Below are 22,439 nucleotides of genomic sequence, written 5' to 3'. Positions count from 1 at the left end.
CTGCAATGAGGCAAAAATTGCATTGCTGCATAAAGAGCTGGAGTCGAAGTTTATGCATGAGGAAGATGATATGGACACTTTCCTTGCTGGTTTCAAGGATATCAATGAGCAACTTATTTCTGTAGGTGAAGTCATTTCAGACAGTTCCCTTGTGCAGACTATTCTTGATGCCTTGCCAGATTCTTACGAGACTTTTGCTAGTACTTGGAGACTTATGACCCAAGGAAATCTTGAAGTTGGCAAGTTTGATGCATTGTGCACATTGCTCTTGCAAGAGTCATTTTCTAGAAAAAACAGGACTAGACAGTGTGCAGTTGAACGGGCTTTTATTGCTGCTCAAAGAAAAGGTGGTAGCAGCAATGCAGCCACTTCTCATGGTTCTTTTGCGAATGGAAAATCACCTGTTTCTAATGCTTCTGTTGGCAGCAATTCGTCTGGGAATTCTGGTGTTAAGGGCAAAAAGAAGCTGCGTTACGATTACTGTAAAGCTAATGATCACTTGATCAAGCAGTGTCCTAAGTTGAAGGCCAAAGAGGATAAGAAGAAAGAGGGTGGTTCCATTGGAAATGTTGATTCCACTACAAATGCAACTATTGTTGAGTCTTTTGTGAAAGAAGATTGTGATGTTGATGTTGATGTTGATGCAGAATGGGCTTTTAGTGTAGAGTGTACCTATAATCCTACCGTCCATGATGCATGCATGTCAGTTGTTGCAAACTCACATGTGTGGTATTTTGACAGTGGTGCTACAAAGCACATTACCTCACATCGTGGTTTATTCACCTCTCTTGAGTCTGTCCCTCATGGGAATTCAGTTACTTGTGCCAACAATGCCTCTTATCTGGTTAAGGGAGTTGGAAAGATTGTGCTTTACTGCTGCAAATGGCAGTTCTTTCACACTTATTGATGCACTTTATGTACCTGGGATCAAGAAGATTTTTTTTGTCTGTATCTGCACTTGCTAGACTTGGTCTTGTAGTCAAATTTGTAGATGACAAATGTACGGTACATGATCTCAGTTTTGGTGATGAAATTGTTGCATCTGGCATTTTATGTTGTGGACTGTATAAGCTCACTTTGTATGACAAGTGTGGGTAAAATTTTGCAAATAGAGTTGTGGATTCAAAAGCTATTTCAGATGCAGAACTTTGGCATGCACGTTTTGGTTATCTAAATTTTTCCAATTTGTTGCATTTGTAGAAATCTGATATGGTTGCTTCTTTACCGCCTCTTGAAGCACCTGTCAAACATGTCTGTGAAGGTTGTGTTTGTTGGGATTCAGGCCAACTGACCGGACATCCCACTTACTACTAACCCATCTAGTAACTTAACCATATATACACTTATTCTTTAATACAACAGAATAAGGAGCTGCACAACAGGATAACGTTGCTGTGCGCTCCACCCAAAGCAGGTCTCTCTCTCTCTCTCTCTCTCTCTCTCTCTCTCTCTCTCTCTCTCTCTCTCTCTCTCTCTCTCTCTCTCTCTCTCTCTCTCTCTCTCTCTCTCTCTGCTCTCCCACTTGCACTCGCACACGCTTCCCTTGGCACCTTCAACTGGTATCAGAGCAGGGTTTGTGCTTGTCGTTTTCGCGTTTGCACGCGCGCACATTTTCAAAAGTGCAAACAGGTTTTCGATTTCAGCATCGGCAAATTTAGCATTCCGAGAGCGTTTCCAGCAGGTGTCCAGAAGTTTTACCCTCCTTTCGAAGCTGTTCGTGCAATCGAAAGCTTCATCCAAGCTACACTTCAGGAGTTGTATTTTTCAACTCCACTTTTGCTACAAATACAGATACAGGTACAGGTATAGGACACATGTGCAGGTTGTTCAGAGACTATTTTGGGATGGTATATAGCCGCTTTATGGCTATTATGTGCTATTGAGATGGTGTTTATGGGCTGATTAGGAGCACTATTCGGCATTGACATTGTCTCGGGTTTTTCAGGCATCCATCTCCTCACAGGTTCTTGCATACATACAGGACATCCAGGTTTCTTACAGGTTGCAGTGTTTAGGATCAACACAGATTTCAGTGGGAGTATTTGATGCGCATATGCATTGTTTTGGCACTTTTGATAGTGCTTGAGTTCTTTTGAGAGCGGTTTTACTCCCTGCAGGGATTTGTTTACTGCTTGTATATTTTGTTTGGAGCCTGTTTGAGTGCGTATACTGCACCTTGCAGTATTGTTGACAGTGGATGTACGTTGAGTTGAGGAAACTGCCATATGTACCTTTTGTGGAGCCAATTTGGTTTGTTTCTGGCAGTCCCGATCATTTCTGAGACTCGGTTCGGAGGCCCTTTCCGAGACTGGGCTGGTTTCTTGTCTGCATAACCTTTTGTGAGGGTCGATACCGTGAGGTTTTCTTGAGCTGGGGGATTCTTGAATGTTTAGATCCTTTCAATGATACAAGTTGCTGGAGTACCTCTTTTTTGTGGCTTCGCCGCCGTGTTGGCAGTCTTGGGTCAGCTTTTGACTTTTTATGCACAGTTAGTGGTTGATGCGCTTGTCTTATGCTTTGAGAGCATTACTTTTGACGCGTTACCGATCTCTTGTGACAGTTTTGGATTGAGATTCTGTCAGTTTTTCTAGGAAAACTCTGCCAAATTTTTTCCAAAATTACCAGTGTTTATTGCCATATTATCTTTAGCTTGCAGCCATGTCATCTAGTGGTGAAAAGGATATTTACAATATCCAAAAATTTGATGGGATGAATTTTGCTATCTGGAAAGAGAAGATTCTAGATGTTTTTATACAAAAAGGCCAGCTGGATCCTATCATGGAGCGCCTAGAGGGCGAGTATACAGATGTTGAGTGGGAGAAACTTGATGCTAAGGCCAAATCTACCCTCCGTTTGCATTTGGCTGAATCTGTGTACTTTACTATATTTAGAGAAAGGACTGCTAGAGATGTATGGGATAACTTGTGTTCCAGTTATGTGAACAAAAGTGCCACTAATAAGGTTTTCTTGATGAAGAAGCTGTTTGACCTTCGTAGGAAGGAAGAGGGCACTATTTCTACTCACATTAATGAGATTGATCATTTTCACTCAATTGACCACTCAGGCTTTGGTCTTCGATGAGGAAATCAAATGTATCTTCTTGCTATGCACTTTACCCTCGTCTTGGGACATGTTCTGTACTGCGATTAGCAACTCAGCACCTGGTACCGGTCTAGTGTGCAATGACGTCCTTGGGAGTCTATTTACCGAGGAGATTCGCAAGAAATCTCTCAAAGTCGTGCCAAAAGCAAGGAACATGGGGGCTCACGCAGTAAGTCTCGGGGTTCTATGCGTAATGTCGAGTGCTATCACTGCCATAAAAAAGAGCATGTGAAGAAGGATTGTAAGAAATGGCAGCAAAGCAAGAAGGATAAACAATCAGATGAAACTTCTAAGTCTGATGATTCAAACAAGGGCAAAGCAAAGTTAGAGGAGATCAATGTGCTAGAGTCCTCAAATGGTCCTATGTCGACCAAATCTCTAGGGGGGCCCAACTATTTTGTGACATTCATAGATGACTCTAATCAAAAGGTGTGGGCATATCCCTTGAAACATAAGGATCAAGTTCTTCCTGTGTTCCAAATTTTTTTAGCACTCGTTGAAAATGAGTTTGGCAAGAAACTCAAGAGGTTGCGGACTGACAACGGTGGAGAGTATGTCTCCAAGGAGTTTGACAATGTCCGTGCTAAAAGGGGGATTAAAAGGCAGTTTACTGCACCATACACACCAACTCAAAATGGAGTTGCTGAGCGCATGAATCGTACGGTTCAAGAAAGAGTCACAACCATGCTCTCTAGAGCAAATCTCACACAAGGCTTTTGGGCAGAGGCCGTCTTGACTGCGGTGCACATTATAAATCGTCCGCTTAGTACGCCATTGAATTATGAGATTCACATTGCAGTGAGTTGATGGGCATAGGTTGAAGCCACTAGATTGCTTCACGGTTATACATACCAGGTCACTTGGGCTGCGTTGGCCTTCAAGTGGGAGTTTGTTGGGATTCAGGCCAACTGGCCGGACATCCCACTTACTACTAACCCATCTACTAACTTAACCATATATACACTTATTCTTTAATACAACAAAATAAGGAGCTGCAATAGGATAATGTTGCTGTGCGCTTCACCCAAAGCAGGTCTCTCTCTCTCTCTCTCTCTCTCTCTCTCTCTCTCTCTCTCTCTCTCTCTCTCTCTCTCTCTCTCTCTCTCTCTCTCTCTCTCTCTCTCTCTCTCTCTCTCTCTCTCTCTCTCTCTCTTTGCTCTCGCATTTGCACTCGCACATGCTTCCCTTGGCACCTTCAGTATTTTGGGCAAGATGCCACGTTCTAAGTTTCCAAAGGATGGTTTGGTTAGGGCCACATGTAGGTTGCAGCTTGTGTATAGTGATGTTTATGGGCCCATGCAAACTTCGTCCTTGGGGAATTACCTTTACTTCGTGACTTTTATTGATGATTACTCCAGGCATGCATAGGTATATCTGCTTAAAGTGAAGTCCAAAGTATTTATGTGCTTCAAACAATTTTGCCTATGGGGGTGGTAGCATGAGTGGGTGGTACACTTTTATGGGTTGAAAGCTGTGTTTCCATAACACTTTAATAGCTTAGTCCTTAGCTGCTAGCTTAAAAAAAGTCACGTTTAAATAAATTCAAGAAAAGTCTTTAGCTGCTAAGTTTAAAAAAATCACTTTTGAAAAATTTTCAAGAAAAGTAGTGGGAACGTGTGAGAGAGGGGGGAGTACTCTGTGCGGATTCGCATTCTTGCATGGGCAATAATTCTACAGGAAGGCAAGGTTCTCCTACAGGAACAACACATGCTATGGCTCTACGGTTCTCTCTCTCTCTCTCTCTCTCTCTCTCTCTCTCTCTCTCTCTCTCTCTCGGTTTGGATGTGATTTGTTTCTGTGTGGGAGAAGTATGGTGTGATGGCTAAGAGGTCGATAGAGATGCTGCATCAATGTGCATTTTCAAAAATGGAAGGAGATTGACTTATCTACATAAGCTCCCTCATCTATCATGATCACACTATCATCACTAAGTAGCATTACTTGCATGGACTGTGTTGAAACAAAACTCGAATCTTGTTTCTCAATGGGAGCATCGGTACTAAGAGTGGAAAATATGACCATCTTGTTGTCGTCATTAACCACCATAGCTTGTACACGCTCTTTTGCAAAAGAGGTTTGTGCTGCTGTGTGAATGGGAGTATCCATACATGGAGGGGGTGTTGAATGTGTGCTCAATTTCCTTCTTGTCTTTGCATCAACAACATGTTCATTGATCAAAGTAACTTGCAAAGAGTCCCTTGCGACAGACCTGAAAGATGTTGTGTGAATGGGAGTAGAATCAGGAGGTGCAATTGCTTATGAGATGTTCTCATGTGCAGTCTGTGTATTTGTGTGTATGTGGTTGTGATTTGCCTGTAATATGCACCTGTGTCATTGTGCATGTCTATGTGTGTGGTGTGTGACCTGTCATATGCTTCATCTTTTTGTTGCTAATGTTATGGACTTCATCTTATTATTGCTATTGTATATTCAAGTGGACCCCACCTTACTACACCAAAATACAGCATGCAAAGGCTTGCACTACAAAGGAGGAGTTCCATGAACTTTACAATCTCAGCTTGGATGGGGTTGACATCACGCATATGATGGATGTCTTAGACATAGATTGGCTGTCCATGTTCACGGTGGTAAGAGAAAAAGGGTAGAAAGTAAAGCTCCGCACCTTACGACTAGAGTTTTTCAACAAATTCATCGTGCTGTATCAAATGGTCTACCAGGAGTTACTTGTAAACGGCGAGTGTGTTGCCTGGTTTGCAAAAGCGTTTACTTTCAAAAATTGCCAATGGGCAGAGCTGTATAAGGACAAGTCCAAGCACAAGGTTGCTTGGGCAGCTGTGGCTGCGAGCTCAGTTAGTCCGCTCAAAGCACACAAGCAAGGGCTCTCCAACAAGAGGCCTAGATTAATGACATGCATGAACGAGGGGGAGACGATGAGCACATTATCATTGGAAGGTGCACCACTAAAGGCCAATTTGGCTGCAATAAATATTCAGCATGTGGATTTGGCACTGACCTTGTTGGATGATGTACATGCCAAAATGAGGGATGTGGAGACTGATATAGAGCAGATCACAAAAGAAATGCAGTAAGATGAAGTGGCACTGTAGGTTCAGTCAAAGGGAGACACCTTTTTGCAGCAACTATAGGAAGCTAGAGAAGAACTAGCCACATTAGAGGCTAGTGGGAATGCGCCTTTGGAGCGGTTGATACAATTGCAAGCTGTGATAACTACAAACAAAGTTGTCCTTGCTCTTCTTGGAGTGACCGAGAGTGGCATGCCCGAAAACAACATTGTTGCAGACATACAAGTTAAAATGTGAACACTTTACAATTATTATGTTTTTTATTGTGTGTTTGAAGAGTGAAGACTGATTTTTTAATCTTTGGACACCAGGAGCGGCTCCAACAAACGAACCTGCTATTGGCAACACTTAACAATCAGGAGGCACAAGGCAAAGGTCCACTATTCTCTCCCTCACCTCCTATGCCCAATGTATGTCAAGGATCCATATATATCGAGGAGCCGTGCACCACTTGCAGAATGGGTCTTCAAGATGAGATGATGGTGGGTGTTTGCATGCTACCATGCAAACACCCTTATCACATTTTTTGTGTTGCAAATTTATGCATGTTACATGACTTTTGCTTGGCAATGGGGTGCAACATAGAGATCCTTGCATCTCTGAAGACGATGTTTTGTGCGAATACAACTTTCGTTATAGAAGGCAAAGATACCCCAGCAGGTATGTCCCCAATAATTCACTGATAGCTATACTGCCTTTTTAATAGCTGTTGTACAATGGTTGTTGTTGCTTATGTTATGGTTATAGTAGTAGTTGTTGCTTGTGTTATGTTGCCTAGCTATTAACACCCAGTAACAAGCTATGACATATCCAAAGTTTGCTAAAGCTATCTTACAAGAAGCTTCTAACCAGCGTTTAGTTGCTAAAGACTTTCATAGCTAGAAGGTAATAGCTATGGTCTTACTTAGGTAGCTATTAATACAACTATTACCTGTCTAATAGCTGTTGGCTACCTTATATAAAGCTACCATGTACATCATTAACCATTTAAGACCATTTTGATAGCTATGGAACAACTTCTAAATGCTAATAGTTGCCCAATAGCTTGTAAGTAGCTATGACTTATCCAAAGGTTGCTATAGGTGTTTGACAAGAAGCTTTTAACCAGCTTTTAGCTGCAATGGACTTTGATAGTTAGAGGGTCACAACTTTGGCCTTAATTGAGCAGCTATTAATATAGCTATTGGGAAATGAAAAGGGAATAAAAAAATAAGGGGGTGCTTTTTTGAATGCCCACTCCTTCTTGGATGTGGTCTATAGACACCGAGTCAGGCTCTCCCTCTCTCCCCCCTTCTCTGCTGCTTGTGTTTTGCACAGAGCATCCCCTTTCTCTCCTTCTCTATGTGCGTTTCTCTGCTGTGTGTCCACATCTCTTCTCCATAGATCTCTCTCTCTCTCTCTCTCTCTCTCTCTCTCTCTCTTTCTCTCTCTCTCTCTCTCTCTCTCTCTCTCTCTCTCTCTCTCTCTCTCTATGCACACAGGATGGAGCCTTCTCTTGAGCTAGGTGTGTGATGATATTTTGTTGTCTTGGTGCATTGAACTCTTCTTTGTGGTTGTTATGGATGCATAAACATGCCTTAAGATCTTTCTTTGCAGGTATTCTTGACCCGGCTCCATGCCCACTAGTGCACACCCGAAAGTTTCGGAGTCATCCACAATAGCAACCTTGCCATGGTTCTCCTCAATCACTATTGTTGCAACATCCATTTTGCAAGGAGGGCTATCATCCATGGTTGTGTCCTTGAACATCTGAAAACCATCAGATAGTTCTGTGTTGTTTTTGTCAAATGCAAGCAGAGAAGAACTTTTCTCACCATTGGTTTCTGTGAAGGAATGATCATGTTACTCTTGACGGACTAATCTCATGTCAAGTGGAATTAAGATGAGTATAGTGAACTCAGCCCCACGCTCTGTGTATGCAGTCCCGAGCGCCCAACACTTGGCAATCTCTAGAATCTTTACCATGCACATTGGGAAGGTGCACTATGACATGGTGTTGCATTGTACTGCAAAGCAAAACGGGTGATACTTATGTTGACATTCCAACAAGAAAACCCCTACCATGTGGTTAGCTGAGAGGGTTTTGACACATGCAACACATTCGCCACCAATATGCGCAACCGATTTCAAAAAAGAGGCCATTGTAGGTGGTGAAGGCATCATGAAGGCTCTACTCTCCTGCTGCATTTATTAAATTGTTTTATCATGGATGCTCTTTGAGACGTCAAGAAATGTGATTCAGGTTCCAAAGCATTCTTGCTCTCCTGCCAACCATAACAAAGACAACAACATAGAATAAGATCATTTGATGCTTGGTTGCACTTAAATATGCTACCCAACTTATTCTTAACAATTTAAAACAGATTGAAGAATGCTCAGCAAGCACTTTTGAAACACCTACAAAGCACTTTTCTTGCATTTTCTTATTACTTCCAAGGACCTACTAAGCACTTCTAAACCACACGTGCTCTCTTAGCTCTTTCTAAGCACTTCTATGAACTTTCTTAGCAACATTGAGCACTACAAAGCACCTCTAAGCAGTTGCTACACTGCTTTGTCACCACGCTAGGCACTTTCTAATCACCTCACAACACTTTGTAGCTCTTTTCTAAGAACTTCAAAGTATTGGCTAAGCACCATTGACCACTGTAATGCACTGTAATACCTTTGCTTATCTGTAATGAGAATGGCCTATGAACTTTGAGAGTAGCGGAATTAGGAAATTAGGGGAAGCACTTTTGAGAGATTACTTTGTGAGAATAGTGGGTGAACTTAATTGATGCTAACAACATAAACATGGTACTTAGTTAACTTGGCATGAACAATACTTTTGCAAGAGAGAGAGAGTTTAGAGAACATGTCAATAGTTGAGGACAAGATTCATGTGGAGTTGGTCCCCCCTCCAATAGGCATTTGTATTATAGTTTCTCCCATCAAGAGAGACTTGGTACAATACAATCTTTGTGTTCCTTGTGACCTACGTGATGCAATGAAGATGGAAAGCTTCATGAATCACAAGCATAACATAAACTTGTAGAAAGCATTAACTATCCCAAGCCTCAGTCCCAAGGCCTCAAACACCTTCAAAGGTGGAGAGAGCTAGCGGGGAATCAGGGTAGGGAAGAGGAAGAAGAAACATTCCATAGGAGAAAGAAATAGTTTCTCACTTATTATTACTCTTCTTGCTAGCATACATAATTGCATAGTAATGGAGAGGGAGAAGATGGCAAGCTTAAGCATTGAAGCATGGCTCTTGGTTGGATTTGCATTCCATAGCCAAGAGTGTTGATGTAGGCTCTCACTTCTCACAAGCTTGGAGAAGGAGGTGGTGTTCCTCAACTTTCACCAAGTGAGAATGCCCCTGCAAATGAGTGTGTGTGTGGAGTATATCCCCCTAGCACCCCCCTTGGTTGCTTTGGGCGAGTGGTGACTTTTCTACATGCTGCAAGCTCATTGGACCCCTCTCCCCCTAGCCAATCACATGCAGCATGCAGTCAAGTACATGGGTAGTCTTTTGACAAGTGTCCTCCTTACCCCTTAGAGAGAGAGAGAGAGATTGAAAATATCTAGATATTTGTTGGATGGAGTAGAAGCTCATTGGACCCCTCTTTAGCCCAACCAATAGCATTCAAGCACACCATGTGGTTAAGCTTAGTAAGAGTTTGACATGTGTCTCATGTGCCTTTTTAGAAAAGGGGTGTCCCTTGGGTGAGTGGAAGGTTAGGTCAAGGATTCCCCTAAATTTGGGACTTTTATGCATAGAAAGCTTCTCAAGCAACTTCCTCATTAAGTGTGTAGGGTCTCTTTTTGACTCAATCATCTTACCCCCAATGCATAGGAAGCTTCTCAAGCAACTTCCTCATTAAGTGTGTAGGGTCTCTTTTTGACTCAAGTATCTTACCCCCCATGCATAGGAAGCTTCTCAAGCAACTCTCTCATTAAGTATGACAAGTACCTTAAGTACCTTAGTCATCAAGCATGACAAGCACCTTAGGTGGACTTCCCACCTCAAGCTCAGCCCAAGCTTGCCTAAGGTTGCCTAAGGTCAAAGACAAGTTTAGGTCGGGTTCCCACCTCAAGCGCAGCCCTAGCTTGCTTAAGGTCAAAGGACTTTTAACACTAACCATTGGAGGTCTTTAATGAAGCTAACCCTAAGGTCTTTTAAGCTCCATTTGTTAACCTTGCTCTTTGACATACCATCTCTCATTTGAGCCCCTTTACCATTGGCCCCGTGTTGAGATAGATCCGTAAGCAGATGTCTATATTCTAACCCTTGTTCCCGTTTATTATCCCACATTAGATGATCAGTTTAATATGAGAAAATCATTTGGGTTGGTTAGATATTAGATATTTAATGACATTACCTCTCTCTTGAAATCATAGTCGTCCTCAACTATGAGGTAAAAGAGATAAAGTCATAGTCATTAGTCAATTTTTCTTAGCAAGTATAGGATCCCTTTTTACCCTACGACATCATTCCAAGATGGATGACTAATCCATTTGTGCTTGGGAGATATAGCTGTCGCAAGCATGTCTGCTCTTTAGTCGATTTCATCTTCCCAAATAGAGTGACAAATTCTACATGGTGTTTGAGAGACGTCGTCATCTCAAACATGATTCTTAGTATGCGTATTACTTAAATTTGTGCACAATAAAGAAAGAATTAGTCTTATAAGACAAAACTTTGATCATTAAAAGAAACATGTACATTTGCTTACTCTAATGTAGCATTGTAAGCGTTGACAAGGTTCATACTATCCTTAAGCTGGATTTCTTGCATACATCTAGCATCTTCAAAAGGATAGCTTTTGAACTTAATAAGATACCGTTGGGATAATCTTACCATGTCGTAGTACCTTGTCTTCATGCCGAAGGATAGCTTCAGGTTGTAGTACCTCTTCTTGATCTTCGATTTCAAGAGGGTCTTCAATAATTTGTTCATTTGGAGGCTCTCCTTTGTAGGGCTTGAGTAGGATCACATGAAAAGCATTGTGTATGAGCCAATGGTTAGGCAACTTGAGTTGATAAGCCACCTCGTTGATTGGCTTCAAAATTTGAAAAGGACCATAGTATCTTTTTGCTAGTTTAGCATAATACTTTTGATGGCCCGTAGGATTTTTGCCCGTCGTTTGCCTCAATCGAGCCTTAGAAAACTTAAGTAAGACCCGATCATTTTCTTTGAACGTTAAGGCCCTTCTGTGCTTGTCAGCAGCAACTTTTGCCTTAGTTGGGAGATGGATATAGCCTCCTTAATCTTTTGAAAAGATGCTTGCAGGTCACGGCTATACTCATTCGGCAATGAAGATCTTCCCATGTACTTTAAGTAGCAAGGGACTTTTAGGTCTTCCCTCTATGATTTCAAAGGGTGCTTTTCCCGTAGAAGTATGGATAGTATTATCATACGCATACTCTATAAGAGGTAAGTATTTTTCCCATTGTGAGCGTTGATCTACTTCTGTAACATAGGTCTTTAGTAGATCAAGAATCGTAAGATTGGCTATCTCACTTTGGCCATCCGTTTGTGGGTGATAGGCCGAAGAGAAATTCAATCTTGTACCTAGATTTTTGAAGAGACCTTTCCAGAAATTACTGGTCATTCTAGGATCTCTATCTCACACGATGGATATGGGCAATCCATGGTGTTTGAAAATTTGTGATATGAAAAGAGTTGCCATTTGGTGTGCCTTAATAGTCTTCTTGACAAGGATAAAGTGTGCTTGCTTGCTAAACCTGTCGACTATTGTCCATATCTCCGTATTCCCATGGATAGATTTTGGTAATCCAAAGATAAAATCCATGGATATACTCTCCCATGGTGAATTAGGAATTGGCAATGGCTCGAGTAATCCAGGTTACTTCCCTCTATCATACTTGGTCTTTTGGCATACCACACATTTTGAAAGATACTCTTGTATGTCCACTTTCATGGTAGGCCAATAAAAGTACATCTCTACTCCTCGAAGAGTAGGTTGAATGCCTCTATGCCCCGCATAGGGAGGAGCATGGGATTCATACATGACTTTCTCACGAAGGGAGTGGGTAACACATAGCCTATTGCCATGGAGAAGATAACCATCCTGCAAGGTGAATGGTTCCTCTTTCTTCCCAAAGCAAGGGCTGACATTATTTCTTTAAAGTCAGGGTCAGTAGCATACTCATCTATCATAGAAGATAGATCATTGTGAGTTGCTATTGACACAGCATTAACTTTTGGTCGTTGTGAAAGTGCATCAGCCACTTGATCGTGCTTACCAGCAATGTGAGCAATGTGAAAATTAAAAAGAAAATTTGCCCACCTCATTTGTTTGTCGGGAAGCTTTGTTTGTGTCATGAAGTACTTGAGACTTTGATGGTCTGTTTGTAAGATGAATGGAGTCCCCAATAGATAGTGCTTCCATGTGTCTAGGGCATGTAGAACAACTAACGGCTCTTTCTCATAAATGCCTAAGACCCGTTCATCCGTGTTGAGCCTTCGGCTCTCATATGCTATGGCATGTCAAATGGCATACTCCAAGGCAATCACCAGAAGCATCACATTGGACCTCAAATGGCTTTGAGAGATCTGGAAGCATAAGGACTGGTTGGGAGATAAGCTTCTCTTTGAGCTTGTCAAAAGCACTTTGCTCCTTAGCAGTCCATGAATACTTAACGTTTTTCTTTGTTAAGTCATGTAATGGTCCTGCTATTTGAGAGAATTTTTCTATGAAGCGTCTATAGTATGCACACATACCAATAAAGCTTCTTAGCTCATGTAGATTCCTTGGATTAGGCCATGCTTTTATTACCTCCAACTTTGATGGATCCATACGGATACCATCTTGAGAGATAATATGACCTAAGTATTGAATCTCTTGAAGGAAAAATTCACTTTTCTTTTGATTGAGAAAAAGCGTATTCTCCCTTAATGCTTGAAAAATCACTTGGAGATGTTGCTTGTGTTCCTCCAAGGAATTGGAGTAGATGATGATATCATCAAAGAACACTCCAGTGAATTTGCGGTAGGGTCTAAAAAAATTCTCCATTAATCAATTGAATGTAGCTGGTGCATTAGTCAAGCCAAAAGGCATGACTAGATATTCATAAAGGCCAAATGTTGTACAAAATGCGGTCTTTAGGATATCTTCATTCACTATCCTTATTTGATGGTAGCCACTTTTAAGGTCAATCCTACTGAAGTAGGTAGATCCATGTAGCTTATCAAATAGATCTTCTACCCGAGGTACGGGAAATTTGTTTTTGATAGTGATATGGTTTAGTGCGCAATAGTCCACACACATGCGGTATGTACCATCTTTCTTTTGCACTAAAAGGACTGGAGAGCAAAAGGGAGAGGAGCTAGGCCTCACCATTCCTTTGTCTACCAATTCTTGTACTTGCCTCATGATCTCCTCTTGTTGAGCTTGTGAACTCGATAAGGAGGTTGTTAGGCGGTGAGCTTCCTGATAGGAGCTCAATTCGATGGTCATCATCCCTTCGTTTCGGAGGTAAGTCCATAGGGATATCATCGATGAACTCATCTTGAAATCCTTTTAGAAAGTTAGACAAGTCTAACTCTTCTTGATTCCTACCATTCACCTTTGATGAAACATTAGGACCTTTTAGGGATTCTTTGACAAAAATCATGTACGCAGAAACTGAGCTTTTCATTGATTTACCAAGGGTGAGAGGATTTACAAGTGGTATAGTACGACCAGACTCATTAGTATCTATATACATATTCTTTCCCCTATAGGTGAAGTAGATTCTCCTTTCAGGGAACTTCATGCTGACAGCCATGTGGTTGAACCATGGTAGCCCTAGGATAGCATCCTCATGTTGGAGAGGAGAGATAAAGAAGTCTTCTTTGTCGACATAGCTTTGGACATGAAGCCTCAACTTCCCAATCAAGGGAGTAACGGAGGCTTGCTGTCCCTTGAAAGCGGCATTGGCAGTTACAACATCTCCCATCTCAAAAGCTTGAATGCCCAACTTGGTGGCCAACTCCATTGATATGAAGTTGAGAGTAGAACTAGGGTCAAACAAGATGAAGGCATCATGCTCCTTTACCTTTCCCCAAGCATAGGAGAGATGTGATCCTTTACAATGAGTATCCTCTTTTGGAGCTTTGAGAGTGGAAGCTCTAGGAGTCTCATTGCGAGCAATTCTTTTGGGACAAGAACGATAGCCATGTCCTTGCTCCCCACACTTAAAACATTTGTGATCCTTGCAATAAGTTTCAGCTCTTCAAGAGAGAGTTTATTTTGACCTTTGTAAACTCCTTTCTCCTTGGACCGATTGTTGTTGTTGTTGTTGGAATGGCCGTGGGAAAAATTTTGGGCCTTAATCTTTCTCTTTGCATCACTTTTGTCTTCATTTTCCATGTGTTTGACATTCCGTCTAATCCCTTGTTGGAAATTGATGTGTGAAGCAACCATGGTATGGTGGATTACTTCGCTCATAGAGCCAGGCCGTTGAGAGTTGACATACTCGGCCATCTCTTCAGGTAATTCCGCATAGAATTGTTGTTTTTGCTCAGCAAAGTCTATCTTTTGAAAGACAGTAGCCTTGAGATGTAAATCCCAAAACTTGTCCACATATTTGTGGATAGACTGATGAGAGAGAAGCCTTAAACTCCGCCATTCGGTGAGCACTTTGTCCTTTTCATCGCTTGCAAGGAATTGGTTTATGATGGAAACTCGTATAGTTTTCCATGTCTTTGGGGCTTCGCCATTGCCACGAAGGCTAGCCCACCATTGACGAGCCGTTTTTTGGAAGTGCATAGCTACATGGCATAGCTTGGAGGATTCAGTGAAGCCCTCGTCTCCAAAGGCTGCATCAAATTGTTGGATCAAAGACAATACTTTGTCAGTAGCACCAAAGCTGCCATCATAGGTGAGAAAAGAGATACTCTTTCCTCCCTCTTTGAACTTCTTGAGCTTTTGTAACCTTCGCCATGCAAGGTAAGATTTGCGATGTCCTCCCCTCTTATATTCTCTAGGAGAATAGCCATAGCTTTCATCGGTAGAGGAGGAAGGTGAAGAAGAAGGAGAAGAGGGTGACCTCTTTCTTGCCCTTTTCTTCCTTGGTTTCCTCTCTTCCCTTTTGGAGCGACGAGGAGAAGGACTATGGGTTAACCGTTTCCTCTTGGGAGGAGTTGGCAATCTTTAGTCCGCCTTCTTCGTGGAGCCACATCTTCGAAGAAATTTAGGGATTCATTGCTTTCTTGATCTTTGGATTCCTCCTCTCGTATGGGAGAGAGTCTTCTTTTGGGGTTCTCTTCAAGAGGCCTCGTAAGCTCTCTCTTCTCTTGGAGAGGAAAGGAAATCCCATAAGCACGAAGTTGTTGAGTAACTTCGGCTTGCAAAGTGGGGTTGCCCATAGCTTGTTGCAACATAGTGACAAGATAATTAACAAACATAGGGGCATCATCGTTGGCACCTTCATGTGCAAAATCAAAGTTATCAATGTTCATTCTACTCTCTAGGTTATTGTCAGCCATGCTAAATTAAATTTAAATGTTTACTTAGTGTATGCTTTGGCAAGTCAAAACCTTAGTTGCTACTCCTCTTTGACTTTGAAAATAGGCACTTAAGTATCTACACCCATGGCTCGAATTGGTTAATTATAGAGAGTAGTGGAGTGGGTATAACATAGCGAAGTTGCCGAGGGATAGCTCCTTTTGGACTTCTTATGGCTCAATAATGGTAAAGCCGTAGGAAAGTCTAAATAGACTCCATTATTAAGACCAAAGCTCTCGAGGTGTGCACCATATCCCACATAGTGGGCTCAACAAAACCGATAATAGATCCCAGACCCACTTACCCTAATATAATTAACAAAAACAACCATTAATAGGCTACTTAAGGACCCTCTCTTTTTAAGCAAGAAAAGAGAAACCAAATGCTCTGATACCAATGTAATGAGAATGGCCTATGAACTTTGAGAGTAGCGGAATTAGAAAAATTAGGTGAAGCACTTTTGAGAGATTACTTTGTGAGCATAGCGGGTGAACTTAATTGATGGTAACAACATAAACATGGTACTTAGTTAACTTGGCATGAACAATACTTTTGCAAGAGAGAGAGAGTTTAGAGAACATGACAATAGTTGAGGACCGGATTAATATGGACCCGGTCTCCCCTCCTATTGGCATTTGTATTATAGTTTCTCATATCAAGAGAGACTTGGTACAATACAATTTTTGTGTTCCTTGTGACCTACGTGATGCAATGAAGATGGAAAGCTTCATGCATCACAAGCATAACATAAACTTGTAGAAAGCATTAACTATCCCAAGCCTCAGTCTCAAGGCCTCAAACACCTTCAAAGGTGGAGAGAGCTAGCGGGGAATGAGGGTAGGGAAGAGGAAGAAGAAACATTCTATAGGAGAAAGAAATAGTTCCTCACTTATCATTAATCTTCTTGCTAGCATACATAATTGCATAGTAATGGAGATGGAGAAGATGGCAAGCTTAAGCATTGAAGCATGGCTCTTGGTTGGATTTGCATTCCATAGCCAAGAGTGTTGATGTAGGCTCTCACTTGTCACAAGCTTGGAGAAGGAGGTAGTGTTCCTCAACTTTCACCAAGTGAGAATGCCCTTGCAAATGAGTGTGTGTGTGTGTGTGTGGAGTATATCCCCCTAGCACCCCCCTTGGTTGCTTTGGGCGAGTGGTGACTTTTCTACATGTTGCAAGGTCATTGGACCCCTCTCCCCCTAGCCAATCACATGCATCATGCAGTCAAGTACATGGGTAGTCTTTTGACAAGTGTCCTCCTTACCCCTTAGAGAGAGAGAGAGCTTGAAAATATCTAGATATTTGTTGGATGGAAGTAGAAGCTCATTGGAACCCTCTTTAGCCCAACCAATAGCGTTCAAGCACACCATGTGTTTAAGATTAGTAAGAGTCTGACATGTGTCCGATGTGCCCTTTTAGAAAAAGGGTGCCCCTTGGGTGAGTGGAAGGTTAGGTCAAAGATTCCCCTAACTTTGGGACTTTTATGCATAGGAAGCTTCTCAAGAAAATTCCTCATTAAGTGTGTAGGGTCTCTTTTTGACTTAAGCATCTTACCCCCCATGCATAAGAAGCTTCTCAAGCAACTTCTTCATTAAGTGTGTAGGTGTGAGTCCACGAATGCGATGCGTGTGCGGAGAGTGAGAAGGGGAGAGAGAGAGAGAGAGAGAGAGAGAGAGAGAGAGAGAGAGAGCAGGACATAGGATGTGGGTGGAGCTCCCAAATCTCACTGTGTGAGCACCATGTGAGAATGTGAGTGAGAGCTCCTTATTCTTTGTATGTATAAAGAATAAGGAGATAAATGTGGGCAGCCGGACACTAGACGGCGGACACGAGCAAAGCACGGTGAGGCACACCGCCTTTACCTAACATTCTCCCACTAAAGGCTGTGTACCGATAAGTGGCGAGAAGACTAGCCTACAACTAGTATATACAAGAGGTGAGAGAAGACGACTCTCAACCTATGCCCACTGGCTAACTCCAAACATGCTCTAGTGTAGATGCAACATGCATACCACTAGGGCTAGATCTACAATGACACTCATGATACAGGTATCGAGTGACGACCTGCATGGCTCCACAATGCACAATGCCAGTGTCAGTCATTGCATGACTGACAACTCCCACTGCAAATGCACCAACTGCATAAGCAAGATCAGGTCTCGAAACCAAAAGGTCAGACATGAGAGACCCAAAAGCCGACGAAACATGCACTATGTGTGCCAACCTATCCCTGTCAGCAACCTCAGTGCCATACGCATCCTCATCAGGAACCACCTGACTATGCATCACCATGTCAGCATCCTCTGGCAAAGGCATATCTACTGAGAATGGCTGCAAAACCGAAAAATTAGCACCACTGCAATCACACACAGCTGTCTGAAGGACACTGTCGCCCTCAAACGTATCAGACGCATCATAGAACAATGCATCGGTCTCTGGCTCAATTGATGTCACCTCAACTGATGACTGACAAAGCTGTGCATTTCCAGAGATACCACTGTCTGTGTGAAAATCACCACAAGACAAATGCACAACCTGCTCTCCATGCAGCACATCCGCAAAAGAGACATGCCTCGTCTCTCGCTCCAAACATGGCTGCAAATACACAGAGACTACACCACCACGTGTGTCAAAAATATGCAAAGGGTATACCAAACCACTCCTAGCACTTTTGGCTATCACCAGTGATTCCCTATGCATTTGAAATGACCGCTCTCCAAGCAATACACAATGTCCATTACTCTGCAAAACTGACGCACTGAAATGAGACTCTGACTGAGTCCTGGTACATAACGTACATCTCATAGCGTAAGCAATGCACCGCTAGGTAAAGACAAGCATACATCTCCAGCGCCCTCTATGTCATATGTTGAACCATCAGCAAACTGCACACAACCAAGTCTCCCACTAGAGAAAGAGCAAAACAAATCACGACGTGGTGTCACGTGAAAAACTGCATGTTCCTCTAGTAGAAAACGAGTAGACAATGTGCTATCCCGAGACACAAAGTAGTCTGAAGGCAAGCTAGACTCAAAAGTGACATGCCCGTCACATGCATACTCTCTAACATCTGTCCTCATAGTAGCACCATGCATCTGCCTCTTCCGCTGCCTCATACGCCTGAAGCAATGGCGCCTAATATGTCCCTTGTGGCCACAATACCAACATGTCAGTCCCGTGAACAAAAATCACCTCTCATGGCTATGCTAAACAATGCTCGAGATTACAAAACTCTCCCACCTGAGAGCAAATCACTATCTCAAGCAGACAAAGTGAGCAAACTGTTAAGCTCACAAGCCTCTACAATAGGCAAACAAATTTGACAAAATTTTGGCAGTCTCCCTTGTAACTGGAGCAAAAACTCAACAGTAAACAGCAAATGGAGACAACACAAAATGCCCAAATCCGGGAATGTAGTCGTCCGGAATCACCTCACAAAGTCATACAAAGAGCAAGCACGCTCTAGTCGGAGTACAACTCAACGAAATATTGACAAAACCTGTCAACGTGTTTGCATAAACAAGCTTCAATGGATGCTCATAAACAAGTGCTCAACTGCGAGCATCAACCATGCATCCAAAATACTTAGCCATGATGGCTCCACATCTCCACATCTGTTCCCACATAGAGTATACATCAACACAAAACCATGTGCTGAGAAACTGCATATGGATGTGCCTTAGTCCAAGAACCACATCCCAAATCAACAATTGCAAGTTAAATTAGCACCCAATGGACTCCACAATGTGACGTACATATCCCCATACGCAATCTACACAATGATTTGCAGTATACAAGCCCTTAACTGTCAAATCTTTTGTATCTCAAAAAAATACAGGTTGCTGCAGAGATCAAAATTTCAAAATTTTGATATTGCCATTGCGTCCGGAACGTCAACACCCTGGGGTAGACCCCTAGATCATCTAGATCTGAGTCCGAATGTGCAAGATATGCCAAAAAACACTGTTTTCGGCTCAAAAACGCAGCAAAAACTTGTTGCTGTTGCAGAAATTTTAGAGGTCAAAATCAGCTTAAATGGACATCACCATTGTGCCGGGAGCGTGCCAAAACCCCAGGTTGCACCCTAACCTTGCATAAATCGCATTCCGTATGCAAAAGTTATGCAAAAAACGTTGTTTTTGGGACTCAAAAAATGACCCGCAGAAATGAAAATCTGCATTCTTCCTACAAGTATGGCTGCAAATAACCATATACACTTGCAATACACTCTTCCCTCAAGCTTGGGAATGTTCCTCAAGCTTCGATGAGCACAGATCTGGTGGTTGCTCACAGATCTCAAGCTTCCACCGAAAGCGAGCTCACCATAGCCGAAAGCTCACTTCTCTGTAGCACTCCATCTGTCGCGAAGACAAAGCTCTGATACCAATTGTGAGTGTGCGGATGCGGTGCACGTGCACAGATAGTGCGAAGGGAAGAGAGGGAGAGAGAGAGAGAGAGAGAGAGAGAGAGAGAGAGAGAGAGAGAGAGAGAGAGAGAGAGAGAGAGAGAGAGAGAGAGCACGGCACAGGATGTGGGTGGACCTCCCAAATCTCACTATGTGAGCATCATGTGAGAATGTGAGTGAGAGCTCCTTATTCTTTGTATGTATAAAGAATAAGGAGATAAATGTGGACAGCCAGACACTGGCCGACGGACACGGGCAAAGCACGGTGAGGCACACCGCCTTTACCTAACAGTATGGTCTCTTTTTGACTCAAGCATCTTACCCCCCATGCATAGGCAGCTTCTCAAGCAACTCTCTCATTAAGTACGACAAGTACCTTAGTCATCAAGCATGCCAAGCACCTTAGGTGGAGTTCCCACCTCAATCTCATCCCTAGCTTGCCTAAGGTCAAAGGCAAGTTTAGGTCGGGTTCCCACCTCAAGCACATCCCTAGCTTGCTTAAGGTCAAAGACAAGTTTAGGTTGGGTTCCCACCTCAAGCTCAGCCCTAGCTTGCTTAAGGTCAAAGGACTTTTAACATAACCATTGGAGGTCTTTAATGAAGCTAACCCTAAGGTCTTTTAAGCTCCATTAGTTAACCTTGCTCTTTGACAGACCATCTCTCATTTGGGCCCCTTTACCATTGGCCCCATGTTGAGATAGATCCGTAAGCACATGTCTATATTCTAATCCTTGTTCCCGTTTATTATCCCACATTAAATGATCATTTTAATATGAGAATATCATTTGGGTTGGTTAGATATTAGATATTTAATGACATATCACTTTCTAACCCCCCCCCCCCCCCCCCCCCCCCAAATAGCACTTTGAGGCTCTTTCTAAGCACTTTGAAGATGTTTCTAAGCACTTGCTTAGCACTTCTAAGCACTTTCTTAGCATCATTGAGCAGTATGAAGGACTTCTAGGAAGTTGCTAACTACTTGCTAAGCAGTTTCCAATGACCTTGTAAGCACTTTGTAGCTCTTTCTAAGCACTTTGAAGTACTTCTAAGCACCAATGACCTTGTAAGCACTTTGTAGCTCTTTCTAAGCACTTTGAAGTACTTCTAAGCACCATTGACCACTGTAAAGTACTTCTTAACATTTGCTACACGCCTTTTTGTACCTTTGTTAAGAACTTTCTAATCCCTCCATAGCACTTTGACGTGGTTTCTAAGCACTTATAGGCACTTGCTAAGCACCTCTAAGCACTTTCTTAGCACCATTGAGCACTATGAAGGCCCTCTAAGTAGTTGCTAACCACTTGCTAAGCAGTTTCCAATGACCTTGTAAGCACTTTGAAGCTCTTTCTATGCACTTCTAAGCACCATTGAGCACTATTACGCTCTTCCAAGAAGTTCATAACCATTTGCTGAGCAATTTCTAACCACTTGCTAAGTTGTTTTCAATGACCCATGTAAGCACTTTGAAGCTCTTTCTATGCACTTCTAACACTTTCTAAACACCTTTGAGCACTGCTAAGGAGGTGCTTCACTATGAAGCACATCTAAGGATTTGCATCACCTCTTAGCACTTTTGAGCAGTGTCTAAGTAATTCTAAACATTTTCTAAGCTCCATTGAGTAGTATGAGGCACTTCCCAGTACTATGTAAGCGCCTCATAAGCACTATGAAGCTGTATCTAAGCACTTTCTATGCACCTTATTTAGCATGATAACCACTCATGCATAGCTCAAGTAGTTTCTCAAAATTTCAGAGCAGTACAAGCACTTTTCTTGCACTTTGAGCAACAAGCTCACCTGCAAGGAGTCCAAATCTTCTTTAACCTGGGCCAAATCACTATTGGCACCTGCTTTGGACAGCATTTTGGTGATGGCTTTGACCTCTGCCTCCTTGCAGTCAACCTCTCTTAGATCGGAACTCCTTGCAGTCAACCTCTCTTCAATCGAAACTCGTGAGTTCTTGAGCACCTCTAGCTCCTTGTTTAGTTGCTCCAATAGAAGGAGACCTACTCCTGTCTCGCAGTGGAAACGAGACCACTAAAAAAACAACTATTCCGACCCTATAACTTCCATCATTCAGATTAAGGTTTCCTTATCCAACGCTTTTTTCCCCCTAACATATGTGAGGACACAGCCGTTGGTGGATTCCTCTTCTAAGTGAAGAAGTTTCTAAACGTTTTAGTGCGCGGGAATGGATAGTTACCTGACTAATCAGGTCCACCCGTCCATGATTGACAACCTTAGTCAATCCCCACTTACCACCCCGCACTCACACATGATTTTTGTGTTGTTTAATTACTACCACTTTCTTTTCATAATTAAAACAATGATTTCTTTTAACTTTCATCACTGGATTTCATTAAGACACCCTTGAAAACAGTATTGAAAACAT

The sequence above is a fragment of the Adiantum capillus-veneris genome, chromosome 11, assembly GCF_014529385.1.
Source record: "Adiantum capillus-veneris isolate H3 chromosome 11, ASM1452938v2, whole genome shotgun sequence".
Taxonomy (NCBI): domain Eukaryota; kingdom Viridiplantae; phylum Streptophyta; class Polypodiopsida; order Polypodiales; family Pteridaceae; genus Adiantum; species Adiantum capillus-veneris.
Note: the sequence above shows the minus strand (reverse complement) of the source record.